Genomic DNA, 18,218 nt, shown 5'->3' with positions numbered 1-18,218 from the left:
TGGATGAAGCTGGAAACCATCATTCTCAGCAAACTAACAAAAGAACAGAAATCCAAACATCGCCTGTTCCTATTCATAAGTGGGAACTGAACAATGAGAACACATGGACACAGGGAGGGGAACATCACACACTGGGGCCTGTCGAGGGGTGGGAGGGGAGGGGAGGAAGAGTCTTAGGAGAAATACCTGATGTAGACAGTGTATTGAGGGGTGCAGTAAACCACCATGGCACGTGTATACCTATGTAACAAACCTGCACATTCTGCACACGTGCCCCAGAACTTAAAGTATAATGAAAAAAAGAAAAAATATGTGCACCTGGCATTTGATGTGAAAGGTAGGCATAGGAGGCACAGAGGTGGCTTCAGCAGTCTAGAGAAATAGTAAGGACATGGGAGAAAGCATGGACGACAGTCACCCTGCTCGCTGCCACCCCGCTTGGTGCAGGAGGGGACCCCAGGGCACCTCTATAGTCAATGCCTTCCACGCTGGCTCCCACTACTCCTCTCCCACTCTTCTCCTCTCTGACAACTTGGCCCCTTTACTGTGTCTCAGATCCGCCAAGACTTTTTCCTCTTTCTGTAAGACTTTACCCCAAATATTGTATATCTGACTCATGTTTTTCAGTTCTTGACTCAAATGTCACCTTCTCAGAGAGGCTTTGTGGAACTAAAAGTTAAAAAAAAAATCACCCTTCAGACTTCTAGCATCTGACAGTTGAGAGACAGCTTACATTAGATTAACTCTCCTGTGAACAAAAATACTCTAGAAAACCTATGAAAATACAACTATTGGAAGGCAATGCAGAGTCACTAAAAGCAGGCAGAATCTGGATGTGGAGGAAGAGACAGGAGATAGGAGCCTCCCTGCATGACAGCTGGGCACCCCGATTTCCTCCCCTGGGCCCTTCCACGTCCATGGAATGCAGGGGACACTGGCCAAGCAGAAGGCAGCTGTCCTATGAGGCTGAGGACTTGCTGCCAGAGACTGAGGCGACCAGAGTGGCTGGGACTGGGGTGAGAAATCCTTAAAAAGAGGGAGCCGTGTGGGGAAGCCCCAGCATCTGCTGACAGAACGCTTTCATAGCCTTGCCTGCCTCCTGGTGTCAACATGCATGAGTGAGACTCCAATGAACCTGCTGGGGAGAAGCTGCTGGAAGGCTGGCATGGCTGAGCAGAGATTCCAGCAGCTCCCCAGTGTTGAGGAGTCAATTGGAGTTCAAGTCCCACACTTTAATGAATTTGGCAAATCGGGCTTTCTATTGAGACCCAATGCTTAAGTATTATATAAGCACCATATTCCAGAACCAAATCTTTTACCTTAGGATTAAGGACAACATAGAACCATTCTAACAAAGTCTAAAACCAAGCACCCACAGAATCAAAAGTGATCGCAACTTGCCTGCCTGCTGGCGCAAAGCTCAGCTTTTTCTGAGAGAGGGTACAGAATTCAGAATTCTGTAACATAGCATTCACAATGCTTTGCACAGAATCAAGACTTACTAGACATGCAAGTGAAGAAGGAAGATGTAATCCATAATCAAACGGAAGAAAATCAATGGAAACAAATGCATGAATGTTCAGATGCTGAAATTTGCAGGCAAATTATTTAAATAAGTAGCATAAATATGTTAATTTATATGCAAGAAAACTAAGATGTAATGAGTGGAGAAATGGAGGATTTCAAAAAAGATATGGAAATCTAATGATGAGTGAAGTATAAATATTAAAAGTAAAAATTTTGGTATGTAAAAGTAAGCATTTATCAGATGGAGAATATAAGGAAGGATCAGGGAATATAAAGAAGTGTTGATAGATGTAGAAAGTAAAATGTTCTGCTTCAAAGTTTCCATTCTTATTAAAGAATAAATCATAAGTGTTAGAAATAATAGTTTCTTTTAAAGACTAGTTTTATGCTAGACATGCTCACAGGCACGTAGTACATTCTATGTCCTTGTACTTTAACCAAAATATCTGTGCTGGACGTCCTCACAGGCATGTCCCAGCTCACAGCCTGTACCCCTTCCTTTTTGGGAGTGTTATTATTTTTCTAAGTCCTTTCATAAGCAACTTCCTATTTTCCTTTGTCTTTCCATTATTTTAGAAAAGTTTTAAACTAAGATTAGCCAATCAGGTTTTAGCTTAGATTGTAAGGTCTGGTTCCAGCCAATGGAGACGGGACACAGTAACAAGGACAAACTGCCTAAGGAATAAAAATTGCTTCCCTCCTTTGTTCGGATGTGCTCTCACCATTGTTCCCTCTGCGACGAGCACCCTTTCTGCAGAAAGTACAAAAAAGCTTTGATGAGATGATTAAGTTTATGTTCAAGGGCTATTTCTTTGCAGCACCTGGGAACAAGCATTCTGCTTCTAAACATTTTTACATATAGATACCAAAGTTAAGGCATGGAAAGTAAAGTTTCTAGGACAAGTGCACAAAGCCTCAGTCTTCACCGGGAAGGTAGTGAGCAAAGGGAGAGAGTGCAATTGCAGTCCAAAGAAGGGAAAGGGAAGATGGGGCAGGAGAATAGTTTAAGAAATACTGGCCAAAAACTTATAAATCTGATCAGCCACATGAACCTGCATATCTAGGATCTCGATGAAACCCTAGCAGGAGGCCGGGCGCGGTGGCTCACACCTGTAATCCCAGCACTTTGGGAGGCTGAGGCGGGTGGATCATCTCAGGTTAGGAGTTCGAGACCAGCCTGACCAAGATGGTGAAACCCTGTCTCTACTAAAAATACAAAACTAACCAGGCGTGGTGATGCACGCCAGTAATCCCAGCTACTTGGGAGGCTGAGACAGGAGAATCGCCTGAAACTGGGAGGCGGAGGTTGCAGTGAGCTGAGATCACGCCATGGCACTCCAGCCTGGGCAACAAGAGCAAAGTTCTGTTTCAGGGGAAAAAAAAAAGAAAGAAAGAAAGAATAAGAAACCCTAGCAGGATAAACACGAAGCAAAAATCGCACCAAGGCATACTGCTAAAAACAAAAGGTCAAGGGAAAATCTGTTTTGTTTTTTGAGAAGGAGTCTTGCTCAGACTTCCCACTTCTACTGCTCTTCCACCTTCCCTACAGATCAGTGTTTCTATCTGGGAACACCTCCCTGAGCTGTAGACCTCCCTTCAGCGTTGCTGGGGATATGGATCTGCTGGCAATAAATTCTCTCAGCTTTCACTCAACTGAAAAAAATCTTATTTCACTTTCATTTTAGAATCATCTAGTTATGATTCTAAGTTAAGAATTTTTGTCTTGCAGCACCTTAGAAATGTTCTTTCATTATCTTCTCCTTTTATGAGAAGTCATTTACTCTTCTGATTAATTTTTGCCTTTTTCTTCTCCTCTGGTTGCTTTTAAGATTTTCCCTTGAACGGTGTGGTGGCTCATGCCTGTAATCCCAGGACTTTGGGAGGCTAAGGCGGGTGGATCATTTGAAGGTCAAGAATTCTAGACCAGCCTGGCCAACATGGTGAAACCCCATCTCTACTAAAAATACATGGTGGCTGTGCCTGTAGTCCCAGCTACTTGGGAGGCTGAGGCATGAGAATCACTTAAACCAGGGAGGCAGAGGTTGCAGTGAGCCAAGATGGCACCACTGCACTCCAGCCTGGGTGACAGAGTGAGACTCCATCTCGAAATAAATAAACAAATGAAAATAAATAAATAAATAGCCAACAGAGGAGAGAGAATGAAGTACTAAAACATGCTTGACCAGCTCAAGGCAATATAGGTAAGACAGAACAAAGGTAGGATATAAAATAAATAGCAAGATGGTAGCCCTAACAGAACCATATCGATAATTACATAAAATGTAAATCAACTAAACACTCAGGAGGCACAGGTTATTAGGATGGATTTTTTTTTTTTTTAAAGAAGGATCCAGTGATATACTGTTTACAAGAAGACACTTGGAGGGACAAACAGGATGAAAGCAAATGAATAGAGAAACACACACCACACAAACAGTGACCTTGAAACACACCCTCCAGATAACCTCAGTTCATTTTCCTGCGTGCTTGGCAACCCCTGTTTCCTGTTCCCAGTCACACAACCAGGCTGTGTTCCCTAGTGTTCCCTGCAGTCACCCAGCGGTGGTGCAGGTCGGGCCAAGGGACAATGAGTGGAAGGGAGGAGCATCATCACCATTAGGCACCAGGAAGTCACCAGAAGCCCCTGCCACAGGCTCCCCCATGCTCTCTTCCAGTTCCAAGTGGCTGGAATGGAGACCACCCTCAGGACAGGGGCCACATACGGAAGGGGGAAGAGCCACGTGCTAGAAGAAGCTGGGGACCTGGAATCACTGTGGAAGGAGAGGTGTCTGGCCAGGGGCACTCACCCTGTACTTTTATGACAGCAACAAATAAATGTGTGTGTGTGCCTGCCTGTGTGTGTGCATGTGAGTGTGTGAGTATGTGCGTGTGTGTGTAGCCACTGAGATAGCTGTTTCATTTTGCTTTACTTTAATAATACTCTCTACTCATGTTTACTTTGCAGCCCACATTGCTTTCTTGAGATATATGATCTGATATTATAATTATGCCTTCGTTTGATTGTTTGTCTAGTTGGTTATTTTCTGTTTGCCCTCAATAGAACAGGTGTCTAGAGCACCAGGACTGGTCTTTCTGTTCCTTACTGCACCACAGGGCATAAAACAGTACCTGGCACATAGTAGGTGTTTGTTAAACACAAGTCCTTTTTCTCTCATACTTGTGAGACCACAACAGTTGGAAGCCAAATCCTTGCGTGCTGACGCAAGGAATGATGCTATGGAGCACCCATAGGGAGGCCAGGGGTGGGGCAGGAGCATCTGTAGACCCATAGGGAGCTCCGTGGACCCCGTTTTCTCATCCTTAGCAAAAATGCCCTCAGAGGCCCAGCAGCCGACCTGTGCCCGGTCCTGGTGATGTGGGTGGTTCCTTCCATGGTATTTTATTGCTTACTTTTATTTCTCGCACAGAGATTACTCTGTGGATTACTTCGTTTTTTAAAAAGTTCGAGTCAAATGTAATTTGTTCAATATATTAAAATCCCAATTTCAAAAGTCCAGTGCTTCCTTGAGACTCCAAATTTGGTAGATAAACCTGGTTCTACCTGTAACAGGCAAATGTTAATAACGTCCTTGATGAGGCCTGTGAATAATTCTTGGTCCATCACCGACTTAGTTCATTTAATAGTTTTGAACATTTTGATTGCACTTCCAAAATTAATATGTTTACATTTATGTTTTAGTACTTCAGCTTTCTACCTTTAGCAAAACCTTCTGAGTATAAACTAGTTTTTCAAAATCTAATAATTAAACATATGACTGTAATGAACTTAGAGGAGGCCTCTTGAATGTTCCAAAACCGTACACACTAACTCGTTCAATTCCTCGATTTCACATTTTCAATGGGATTATCAGGGTGTCACTGACACAGGCCAAATTCTCCACTACTCAAAATACCAAATTGGCATAGATTGCTTTATGCTAAAATATTCATACTGTGAAATTCAATTTCTCGATCCTGTCTAGACGTTAGAAGAAACGCACACCTACCCAGGAGGCCGTCTCCACTCGGGGAGCCCAGGTGACTAATGGCCAGGGAATCTGGGCAGCCTGCCGTGGGCTTTTAGCTACCTGTTCTGAGGGGCTCACCGCTTCTGTGTGAGTCTTGCCCACGGCACTTTGGTGAGAAGAGAAGGTGCCAGGAGGGAGGCCACATCTCTGGGTTCCGTTTCCACGCACCCCTGGGAGCCTGCCCTTCCCAGCCACGTTCTGCTCACACTGGGTCTGGCACGGTCAGAGTCGAGGTCTTTGAATGGCTTTGTGTTTTCAGGCCCATATGACGCCAGGGACATGGAGCTGGTCTGCCGTGGAGGAACCCCACAGGGTTTTTTCCACCTGGGGTCCTGATCCTAACCCTTTTGACACCTGCACAGGGACCATTGGTGGTGCAACTGGGGCCACAGCCTGCCACCTCTCCCTAATGGGACTGAACTCGAGGCCAGCGTTTGCTTCAGGATTTTGCTCTCCGTTAAGAGGTGCGGATAACCTCACTTTGAAGCTGGGGCCAATTCACCAGTTCCCCTGTTCAGGGGGCAGGTGTCCAATGGCCCCTGCGTGCAATTTCATGCCACCCTTCCCCACCCCTGCTCCCGCTCCCAGCTGAAGCTGCTTCCGTCTCATTCACAGTCCTGCATCTTTGCAGCACTGGCTTGGACGGGAGCCTGATCCAGTGCCAGCATGCCACCCCTTGGCAAGGCTCCTGGTCTGCTCATACCACTTTTCTCCAGCCAATGTCCTCTAGGGTTGGAACCAACTCCCTGCACGCTGGCCCAGGCAGGTCCCTGGTAATCGTCGTGCTTCCCTCTCCCTCCCCTGGGAACCACCTCAGCCCGCAGTGGATGTTCCTAAATTTCTGTGGACTCACAGCAGCTTCTCGGCCAGTGATCTCCTCAAGGGCTGGATTCCACAAGCCCTTCTGTCCTGCTGCAGGGCCTCAGGCAGCGTTCCCGCCAAGCTTTCCCTAAAGACACAAATAGGCAGGCCCTTTCCACACCGGCCTCAGGGAGCCTTCTGCTGGGCAGAGCGTCCCTGCCAGGGGAAGCCAGGCTCGTTAAGTGGGAAGCCTGTAGGGCCTGCGGAAGACAGCAGCCCTGAGGCTGTCTCCACCGCCAGTCGGTGCCACCAAGCCGTCAGGAGGGAGTGGCCTTCCCCCTGTGGTTGGGAAATGGAGACAGAGGTGACAGTGGGCGGCTGCAGCCCTATAAGAACTACGGAGTTCCTTCAGTGGCAAAGACCAGAGCTCCAGGGCTGAGCCAAGCCGCCATGGCCATGGGACCTGCTCTCCTCGCCCTCTCCTTCCTGTGGACCATGGCCTTGACTGAGGACACCTGTCCAGGTAAGTCAGTCCCCCGCGGGTTAGCACCTTAGAGCGATCACACTCTGGGAAGCTGACAGCGGCCACCTGCTGACCACTCACGGCACGCCAGGCCCGCTACTATGCCCTTTGTGAAGGTTTCTGCCTTGTTTTCTCAACAGCTTGTTTTAAGCCTCACACTCTAAAGAGGAGACAGAGGCTCAAAGAAACAGATGCAGCCTAACACGGGGGTTAGGAACAGAGCCCTGGGGCCAAACGGGCCAGGTCCCAAATTCAGAGCATAGAGCAGGGGCGGCTCCCCGGGGCCGAATCCTCCTCCATTGAAGGGCCGTCCTGAGAGTCCCACCAGCTGTGTGAGGAGGAGGTGGACGTACAGGGCGCTGGTGGGGGGGTGGGCCTAGTTAGAGTCTATGCCACGATCATGTCACTGGAAGACCACCCAGCTGGATGTGACCAGCAAAGTCGAGCTCCAGCTCTGCGGGGAATTTGGCCTGAGATGTGCCCGGCACTGGGGACAGGTGGCCCCACTGTGTCCCTGATGTAGTCCAGTGAGGACAATGTACCCCAAGGCTCCAGACCTCCTGGGGGCACTCAGGTGATTCCCAGCAGCTCCACCTGTAGCTCTGCCTTCTGGGGGAGGCTCTGGGCCCCTCTGCATCGTGGCCACGCTGGAGTACATTGCTCTGAACTCAGAACCCAGGATGGCTTCCAAAAACCCTAGTGGGCCCCATGGCCTGAGCCTGCTCGTGGTGGACCAGGGGACCAGGGCAATGATGGATCCCGTGGAGAAAGGCCCCGAGTGGGGCTAGGAAGAAAATGCACACCACAGAGGCCCTTCATTGGTTATGTCATGAGTGAGTTAACTTTTTTCCCCCAAACATGTCTTATTTTCTAGATTATCCAACATTACTAAGTATTATTTTTTAATGAGAAAAATTAAGCAAATAAAAAAAGTGGTCTACACTTGCTCTGACCAGTGAGCCAGGGGTGAGGACAGATTAAAAAAAAAATCCACCAAGCAGTGGCAGCTGCCGTGTCTCCTGTGAGAGCGCTGCTCCGTTCCCCAGTCTCTAAGAGCGCCCTTAGCAGGGCATATTGATTTCATAATCAACAACATGAAAAATATTTTTTCTTTTTTTTTTTTTTGAGACAGAGTCTCGCTCTGTCGCCCAGGCTAGAGCGCAGTGGCCGGATATCAGCTCACTGCAAGCTCCGCCTCCCGGGTTTACGCCATTCTCCTGCCTCAGCCTCCTGAGTAGCTGGGACTACAGGCGCCCGCCACCTCGCCCGGCTAGTTTTTTGTATTTTTTAGTAGAGACGGGGTTTCACCGTGTTAGCCAGGATGGTCTCGATCTCCTGACCTCGTGATCCACCCGTCTCGGCCTCCCAAAGTGCTGGGATTACAGGCTTGAGCCACCACGCCCGGAGAAAAATATTTTTTCAAAGAAGTAGACAACCTTGGTTTGGCTCCAGCTGTGCCACACCTGGCTTTGTGTCCTTGGACCTCACACTGCCCTTCTCCAGAGGACCTAGAAGGCCCCTTCCAGCCCTGTAATTCCACAACCACATTCCCAAGGTCTGGGAGGGAAAATGCTTTGTCAGCCTCAATGCCCCAAGTTTCTTAGAAATATTGTCATTGGTTATTGCAAGAGCCCACTGTTTATTAAGCTCTTTCTAAATGCCACAAATTACACTAAGAGATTAAAATGCACATTCTCTAATCCAGCCCTGGCCACAACCTTGTTATTATCCCCACGTGGCAGCCCAGGGCACAGAGCCCAGAGGAGTTAAGTGACTTGCCCCAGGACACACAGCACTGAGGAGATGAGGCTCCCCTAGGTCGGGGTGGCCTCCAACGCCAGGACTCTGCCCCCCCATCACGTCTCCGCCTCACCAGTACCCGAGGGGTGAGGACAGACCAAGGCCCCAGCAGAGCTGAAAACCTCACTTCCCAGCCACTGTTGGGCCAGGCACTGAGTGGGCGCCTGTGTTTCTCTGCAGAGGTGAAGGTGGTGGGCCTGGAGGGCTCTGACAAGCTCACCATTCTCCGAGGCTGCCCGGGGCTGCCCGGGGCCCCAGGGCCAAAGGGAGAGGCAGGCGCCAATGGAAAGAGAGGTAAGTGCGGGCCGGGTGGGGAGGCCAGGCACAGTCAGCAGGGCAGGGCACTGGCTCTTGCTCTTTTTGAAGCTAGATGCTGAGTTGGGTAACACCCCCACCGTGGCTCATAGGTTGAGAGCTTGGGTCTGGCCCCTGTTAGAGCCAGGGTCAGAGCTGACTCCCAGGGCCCAGTGGGCATTCTGAAAAGGCCTTAGTGGGGTGCTCATCCTTTAATGACCTAATGAGTGCCCAGTGGGTGTTTTGGCAGAAAACTTGGTTTCAGTCCTGACCTACCATCTGCTGTGTGGCCCCCTGCAGGACTCTGATTCCCAGTCCCTGTCCTCACCTGGGGCTGTGGGGCTAAACGTCTCCCAGGGACCAGCTTCAGAGGAGGAACCTGCAGCTAAGGGAAGTGAGGAAACGTTTTCAGGTTCTCACGCCTGGAAGGGGAAGAGCCAGGACTCCACCTACGTTCTCTGGGAAGGGCTCCGAATTTCCAGGTCCTGGCCCCTGAGTGGACAGGAGAGCCTCGTGAGGCCTGAGTCCTGGGTCTAGAACCTTCTGGTGCAAGGCAGGCAAGCTCAGGTGGGGCCATGGTCACATCGCAGCACAAACAGGATCCTGGTCATGAGAGGAAGAGTCACAGCCGCTAGCTCCTGGGTGGGTCCTTTGGGTCCTGGGCCGGGAGCTCTGTTTAAGGCGGTGTCTTTGGAATTTGCAGGAGAACGTGGCCCCCCTGGACCCCCTGGGAAGGCAGGACCACCTGGGTCCAAGGGTAAGGAGATGAGAGTGAGGAGGGGCTGCGAGGCCCTTCCAGACTCAGCTGCAGAGGAGCGTGGATGAGACCTCTGGGGCTGCCACATTGTCCTCGCCAGAGCCAACGCCTGTCCAGGAAGGACTCCCGGGGCTCAGTCCGGGGCAGGGGTCTCAGTCTGGGGGAGGGGTCTCAGTCTGGGGGAGGTTCTCAGTGCCAGAGCATCCACCTGTGGGTGGGTCTGCGACCAAGCCTTCCCCGTCTAAGGTCAGCGTCAGCTGGGGTGGGTGGGTCAGTGTTGTGCGCTCACCTCTGCCAGCCCCTCTCATCCCATCTCACCTGTCATCTCACTAGGCAGGAGGCCCTGTGCTGCCGCCTCGTGTCTCCTGCCCCCTGCAGGTGTTGTCATTTGGGGGTACTGTTTCAAAACCTAGGTTGGCCAGAGTGGGCGGGGAATATTAATGACAAGTTCTGATCAGAGAGAATGTGTAAACACACACTAGATACATTCAAATAGAAATCTATGCATCCGACGCAAACAGACATATTATATATTTATCTGTTATGTGTGTATAATATATAAAATAGAACGCATTTTCTGAGGCATGTGTTTACAGATTATTTAGAAAAAGCAGAGCGACGTGCTGCAGGGAAAAAGCAGCCCCACATTCACCCCTCTGTTCACCCCCGAGCTGCTCTGCGCCGTCCTGGGTGCGCTGTGAGAGGAAATTTTCTCTCACTCACCTGGAGGCTCCGTCATACTTTGCCTCTAAATGTAAATACGTGCCTATCTGCCCAGACTCCACCTCACCCCATCCTTCGTGCCGCATCTACAAACAGGCCACTCTGGAGCCTCTGGGGGCTCAGGGGAGCCCTGAAGCACCAAGCTCCCTCTAGCTTAGACGTGTGGCAGCAGGAAGGGGCCAATGAATGCAGGCACAGTGACTCCGCTGCCTCCAGGGACAAGAAGGGCTACAGTCACCCCAGATGGCCATGGGCACTGGCAGCTTTTCTGGAGGGCAGTGGCCACCTGCATGCCAAGAAAGTGAGGCAAGTGCCACCATCTTCTGCTCTGTGCTGGGAACAAGTTATCTGACTTCCAACTCCTTGTGTGTTTGTCTGTCTGTCCCCATCTCCAGGAGACGCTTGGGAATCTCATCATTGTAACACAGGTGGGTGGCATGCCCCAGGATCCTCCAGCTCCACCTGTCCTACGGAACCCAGCCCAGCCCACCCTGACTTGCACCCACCAGGAGCCGGGCAGCATTGGGATGTTGTGCAGTCCCAGCCCGAGGCCTCTGCCCTTTCTTCCCTCTCTGCACTGGCCAGATCCACAGGACGGTGGTGCCTGGTCCCCTGGCAGATGCCCCTGGAAGGAGCAGGGCGTGGCTTTCATAGTTGTGTGCCACAAAGATAATTGGAATGTACCCGAAAGGCCGGGTTCCCGGGAGGTGAAGATGGGGGAAGCAATAGGAGGTGGGAGGGTCAGGCAGACTGGGTGTAGCCATCACAGCTGCATGACACTGGGGCCCATGTCCCTGTCCAGGCCTGGAAGTCCTGCTGTGTCCACACAGAAGCCTGTGGCCCTGCTCCTCCCTCCTGGGCCTCCCTCCCACTGCCCCTGCCCTGCCCAGGGGCTCCCGTCCTGCAGCCACTCCCTGGGTTCTCTTCCAGGCCCACGCACCTGTAAGGATCTGCTAGACCGTGGGCCTTCCCTGAGTGGCTGGCACACCATCTACCTGCCTGACTGCCGGCCCCTGACTGTGCTCTGTGACATGGACACGGACGGAGGGGGCTGGACCGTGAGTGTGGGGCTGAGGGACCCTGGGCAGAGGCGGTCAGCCTGGGAGACCCGGAGTCCAGGCTGCACACCTGGCCGGAGAACACACTCTGGAATTCTCTATTTCCCTGGTCGGGGACAGAGATGATGGGGGAGGTGACCTGTGGGTAAAAGTCCAGGCCGTGGGGGAGGCTGGGAGGGGCCTGGTGCTCTCCTGCTGTGTGGCTTGGGGCTTGTTGCCTCCCCTCTCTGAGCCCCCATTTCCTCCTTCATCCTGTGGGGTCTGTGAGGAGACCAGGTGGGCGTGCTGGGGACCCCAGTCTGCGATGCTCTGTCAACTACAAATGCTGCTCCTTTGGAGGGCGGGTCCCCCGTGCTGTGGGATGTCTGCCTGCCCCCCACTGGCTCCTGTCCCCTCCTGTCCCTTGGCTCCTCCACAGGTTTTCCAGCGGAGGGTGGACGGCTCCGTGGACTTCTACCGGGACTGGGCCGCGTACAAGCAGGGCTTCGGCAGTCGGCTGGGGGAGTTCTGGCTGGGGAACGACAACATCCACGCCCTGACCGCCCAGGGTAGGGCCGCTGCTGGGGCTCGGGGGTCAGGGGGTCCTGAATGGGGGTGCCCCTGCCCCGTAGGCCTGGGCTGCCTGGAACATAAGCGCCTCTTAGCCCACAGGGGATCGGGCCAGGGCACACTCAGGGTGGCACTGGGACCCCCGAGGGCTGCATCCCCTGCCGCAGGCTCTGGCGGCATCAGGACAGGAGAGGGTTAGAGCTCTGGGCTGAAGGCCTCTTCAGGTCTTGGTCCCACTGGCATCTTAGACCCTGAGCATGCAGAGAAAGAGAGAGACCATCGGGGCTTGGCCCAACCCCTAGCCCTAACTTCACTCCCCACTGTCTCCCCTTCCTAAAGCTGCTGTCTCAGGGGCAGAGGGAGGTTCCTCTCTGGGCCCCCTCCTCTCATTCCTCGGGCCAGGCCACAGCCCTCAGCAGGAGTGAGGACAGCCTCTTATTCTCCCGCCACCAGCTCCAGCGTATCAGCTGGTCCCTGATCCTGGGGAAACTGGAAAACGGTCCCTTCCTCCCCAGGAGCCCATTCCGAGCTCCTAAGCCACCTCCTCGTGTTAGCTGTGACCTTTCCACGTAAAGGAAGGACTGCAGTACTTTCCCACAGTGAGGATCGGTGACCTCACAGCCTATTCCAGGGAAATGCACGGTTCCTTGATGAAGTGAAGTAATATTTGTAGAGGGGCGGGGGGGAAACTCCAGGTTCAGCAGGTGGACCCGAGGGAGTAGGTCCTCCCAATTCCTCCTACCACAGAGGACTTTTGGCATAAACTTGAGGAAGCTTTCCGTGGATCACAAGTTCAGACATCTGAAAATGCTCCAGTTCCCACCCCCAGTTCCTGGAGGCAGAAGGGGCCATTGGGCTGGGAGCTTAAAACCTTTCTCCCACAGGAACCAGTGAGCTCCGTGTAGACCTGGTGGATTTTGAGGGCAATCGCCAATTTGCTAAGTACAGATCATTCAAGGTGGCCAGTGAGGCAGAGAAGTACAAGCTGGTCCTGGGGACCTTTGTGGAGGGCAGCGCGGGTGAGTGTCTGTGCGGGCTGAGTGGCCTGGGCCTCTGAGGGGTTTGGGGAAGGGGAGACAGCGTGCTCAGCATCTGGCTATGCCTCTACTGTGTGACGTTGGGGGGTGACTTAACCTGTCCAACCCACAAACCCACAATCTGTTCATCCGTCAATTCACCCAGTTTACTGTACTTGTGAAAATTATGATCCACATGTCATAAAAAGTACAATACATAGTGGCCATGATTATTTGCTACCATTGTTGATGAAAAATGGGGAAGATGATAAGTGTATTTCTACAGAGACTGAATCCCTACACTCTGCCGGAAGTCACTCTTCCCGTCTGCTGCCCCACCCAGAGCCAGGCGGTCTCCAAGTGTAGGAATGCCTGTTAGCTGGCTGAGCAGACCAGGCAAGGAGATGCCAAACCTGCCGTCCCAGCAGAGTGCATGTTCACTGGGTGGTGCCCCTTGGAGTTGTGCAGTGCACAACGTGGGCTCCTGGCTGTGGCAGCTCTGCACTGGACCTAGGATCCAGGCTCCCTGGCACTTCATGGAAAATGCCCTATTTTTCCCCTCTGAGCAGGTGATTCTCTGACATACCACAACAACTACCCCTTCTCCACCAAAGACTGAGACAACGACCAAGATGCTAAAAACTGTGCTGTGCGCTATCAGGGAGCCTGGTGGTATGCCACCTGTCACCTGTCAAACCTGAATGGTGGCTACCTCAGGGGGGCCCATGACAGCTTTGCAAGTGGCATCAACTGGAATTCGGGGAAAGGGTACAACTACAGCTACAAGGTGTCAGAGATGAAGGTGCGGCCCACCTAGCCCGGCACTGAGGTCAGAGGGTCTCTCCACGCACCCTGGCTGGAGGAGTGCATCCCTCAACCCTCACCAAGAGGGCAACGTGGGGATCGTGGCCCCCATCCTCATGGAAAGAGGGAGATCCCACCAGTCCCTTGTAGGCATGGCCCGCAGAGCTTTGCGCCCAGTGCCAGCATCCAGCCCCCTACCTCCCGTCTGCAAGGTTAGGCAAAGCCCCAGCGTGCCTCCCTCACTGCAGCTGTCAGTGCTTGCTTGCCTCACGGGCGATCATGGAATGCCATGGCTATTTGCCCTGCCCTGACCACTAGCCATGCCACTGTGCTGCTTATCCATCCTTGCTTCCCTGTGACTTGGCCCCTGTGGGTGGATCAGATGCCCTAGGGCTGAGGGGTTTCCCACTGGCTAAGACAAAGCAGGGCTGCCATGCCTGTTTGTGAATAAAGTTTTATCGGCACAGCCATTCCCATGGCTTCCATATTGTCTCTGATCGGTTTCTATCATTTCTGGCAGTTTCCAAACGCCAGGCAGAATAGAGTAGTTGGGACAGAGACCATATGACTCATAACTCTTAAATTGTGTGTTAATCAGTCCCTTACAGAGAGTGTTCGCTGACCCCTGCACTCAGAGCCACCTGACCCCAGCTGCCTGGCCCCTGCTCTGCCCACTTGGCACCCCTGCTGGGGCTTCCTGCCACCTGCCTCCTGGGGTCCCCTGTTGTACCAAAGGTGATTGTGTGCACGTGAATCCCTCATCAAGAATGAAGCAAAGATTTGAAGGAGGTAAGTGGGTGGGACGGATCTGAGCCCACGGGAGAGGGAAAGGTCCTCCTCCCTCAAACATTCCCTCTTCGAAGTAGCCGGAAGGCTGAGCCCACAAAACCGTGGGTTGCCTAAGGCCTGACAACACCTATTTTCCTCCTAGTCAGCCACGCAGGCCCTCTCCTGGGACCAGCTGCCCTAAGCCCAGACCCAGCAGAGGATGGAGGGTTCTCCCCAGCCTTAGTCTGTCTGTCCTGGAGAGGGCTCAGACCCCTGCCGGCTCCCGTCCCCACCTCTGGAACTCAGGGCCCTCTCTGGGCCTCTGACTTTGCTTTTGCTTCTGTTAGTCTCTCCGAGGCTTCCTTGTGCCTTTTCTCTATTCCACTCAACTCGCCAGGTAGAAATGCTGGCAGGCCCAGTGCGGCTGCTGTACAGATGATGCTTCTCAACCTGTGACCTACAGGGACCCATAAGCCTCTAGCAGAGGCCTCGAGGGACTGAGGCCAGCAGGGGAGGGTGTGCGGAGCATGGAGGAGCCTTGGCTCCTGCTCTCAGGTGCTCCTGGTGCAGGTGAGGGCTATGTGATCACGGAACAGGCCCCTCAGATGGGCACCGCACTGTTCCTGAGCTCCTGCTGTCTGCAAGCACCCATAGACTGCATAAGGGGGACAGACAGCTGCAGGAGGTAGGGGGCCCACAAATTCCTGTTGTTAGGGGGCTTCACATGGGGTGGGTTTGCCCCAGGCCTGGGAGGATGAATCGGATCTGACTCTGGTGGTCCTTCTGTCTACTCTTGGACTCCCCTGCGGACAGCCCCTGAACTAGGCAGGGTTCCTCCGCCCAAGAGACATCCTGGCCTGAAGGAGTTAATGTGGAGGTGGCTGGTGGCACCTGGCAAACCCCCTGCCGTGGGACACTGGATGCCGGCTTCCCTGAGTTCTGCTGGCCGCAGCTCTGTGTGGGAGACAGCGGCTCCCAGCACATTGCCCCCGCTGAGGCAGCAGGTCTCACAGCTCCACGGCTCTGACTCCACTGCCTGGAGCCTTGTCCACCCAGCCCTAGTGTGGGTGCAGGGGTCCATGGGCTCCCTGGGAGGGCTGAGTATAGACCTGGGAATGGCAAGGGCCAGGGGGTGCCCAGAAATTCCCAGCCCCAGCCTTCACCCTGGGGGCCCTGACGCCTGCCACTCCCTGCACCTCCACCACCTGGCCTCTGAGTTCAGCTGCGCCCCTGGGGGGGGCCAAGCCCACGTTACCTCCGTGCAGGGAGGCCGTGCCTGAGTGGCAGCATTGAGTGCTCTCGGGGGTGCTCTGGGTGCCTCCTGTACTGAGCCCCAAGCAGCCACAGTGAGCAAGGGGGACCCCACCCTGAGCACAGAGCCCGGCCCCGCCGGGGGACAGCCAACCCACCGCTGACCGCACAGCCGCTGCACTGTGATAAAGGAAGGGGGACTCAGAGAGTATCGTGTGAGCCCCCAGACTCTGAGTCGTCACAGATGCTCCGAGGGGAGGGGAGATGACGCTGAGCCCCAGAGGAGGGAGAGGTATCAGGACGAAGGTGGGGTGGGAGGGAGGTGGGAGGGAAGCTGGCAGAAGGCAGCTTGTGCGCTTGGAGCCTCCTCCCTTAAGTGGATCAGAATCCTCACTGCACAGGTCTCCTCCAGCACCAGAACTGGGCTCAGTGGTGCCCTGTCTCCATTCCCCACCCAAAGGCGCTGCCCTCTGACCCCGGAGCCAAGCGACCCTGTTCCCACTGCGGCCGACATGGTTTTTAGTTTCCTTGCCCAAAGTGTGTTTTCTTTTCTAATATGCCTTGTACTTTTTATTTATTTATCTGAGCACTACGAAAGACCCTGAGTGGGCAGGCCTGGGTTTTATCACGGTTACCACTCTTCTATAATTTACTCAGAACGTGTGATCCAAATCAGGCAGGACAATATTCCTTGTCCAGCCCAGTGTTCAGCGCTGAGGACTGGTGGAATGGGTTTTCTCTGCTATGGATTCCCACAGCTTGGCCACTGAGTGTGGTTTTCACGGCTTGTGGTTTCTGGGATCACTGACCGCATCCTGGTCTGGGGGCCACTGTCTGGGCCATTCCTGCGTCCTCCTGCTCGGCAGTTTGACGGGGGGCACATGCCTGGCATCTTGAGGGTCCCACTCGCCAGGTCACCTTGTCATCCTGACCAAGAAAAGGGCGGGAAGTAGAGAGGAGTGGGGCTGGGCTGTGCTGCCGCTGCGTGCTCACTCCCCTGTGACCGCACGCTGAGCCCACACCCAGTCCTCTGTTCTTCACCTTTCTCTGGCTCTGGGGCCCCAGACCCTCTGGGACCAGGGAGCTGTGCAGAGTGGGCACTGGGCTCCCTGCCCGGCCCCTCCCGAGCTCCTGCTGGAACCCAGTGCCAAGAGGGAGGATGTGGGTCTGTGGGGAGGTGGAGGACTGTGATAGGCAGGAGTCCTGGCTGCCCCTCACCCGAGAGGAAGGGCCCCCAAGAGCCATTAGAAAGCTTATGCTCTGGGTCCCGTAGGATTTTCTTTTCTAAGAGCCTACAGGGGCGTACTTGACATTGAATAAGCTACATGGCTTTCAAGTGTACAACTTGAGTAGCTTGACAGAGGATGTACCCGTGAAACCAGCGCCACAGTAGAGACAAGGAACAGATCTGTCACCCCCAGAAGCTTCCTGGTTGCAATCCCACCCCCATCTGGCCCCACTCGTTGTGTCCCCAGGCAATGTCTGCGCTTGTCTCTGTCACCACAGCTTGTTTTCCTAATATTTTTTATGAGTGAAATCATATCCTATCCACTCTCTGCTGCCTGTCTGCCTCCCCTTGGCAGACCTATTTTAAGGGTCATGATGTTGTACTGTGCACAGCGGTTCGTTTCCTTTCACTGCAGAGTCATACTCCGTGTGTGGATGGACCACAGCTGTGTATCCGTTCTGGTGCTGATGGACATTTAGGTTGCTTCCAACTGGGGCCACGACAAACCAGGCTGCTATGAACCTCTGTGCACAGGTCTTTGTGTAGATATATGGTTTCATTTCTCCTGGGTTAATATCCAGGCTTGGAAATTGTTGGATTGTACGGTAGGTATATTAGTCTGTTCTCACACTGCTCATAAAGACATACCCAAGACAGGGTAATTTATAAAGGAAAGAGGTTTAATGGACTCACAGTTCCCCATGGCTGGGGTGACCTCACAATCATGGCAGAAGGCAAAGGGGGAACAAAGTCACGTCTTGCCTGGCAGCGGGCAAGAGAGCGCGTGTGCAGGGAAACTCCCCTTTATAAAACCATCAGATCTCGTGAGACTTGTTCACCATCATGAGAACAGCACAAGAAAGACTCGCCCTCGTGATTCAATTACCTCCCACCATGTCCTTCCCACATGGGAATTATGGGAGCTACAATTTGAGATTTGGGTGGGGATACGGCCAAACCATATCAGCAGGTATGTTTTTAGCTTTTTGTGAAATTGCAAAGCAGTTTTCCAAAAAGGCTGCCCTGCTGCATCCAGCAGTGCAAGAAAGGCTGGTCTTCCACATCCTTGTCCGCACTGGGTATCGTCAGTC

The 18,218-nt window shown here is 53.1% G+C and overlaps 1 pseudogene; it reads left to right on the top strand.

Moving 5' to 3' along the window:
- Window positions 1–6,282: 6,282 nt before the first annotated feature.
- LOC105522735 lies at window positions 6,283–13,893 on the top strand (annotated as a pseudogene).
- The last annotated feature ends 4,325 nt before the right edge of the window (window positions 13,894–18,218 follow it).

This window comes from Colobus angolensis, unplaced genomic scaffold, assembly GCF_000951035.1.
Source record: "Colobus angolensis palliatus isolate OR3802 unplaced genomic scaffold, Cang.pa_1.0 Scaffold44, whole genome shotgun sequence".
Classification (NCBI taxonomy): domain Eukaryota; kingdom Metazoa; phylum Chordata; class Mammalia; order Primates; family Cercopithecidae; genus Colobus; species Colobus angolensis.
The sequence above is the reverse complement of the archived record's forward strand: the minus strand, read 5'-3'. Positions and strand labels throughout refer to the sequence as shown.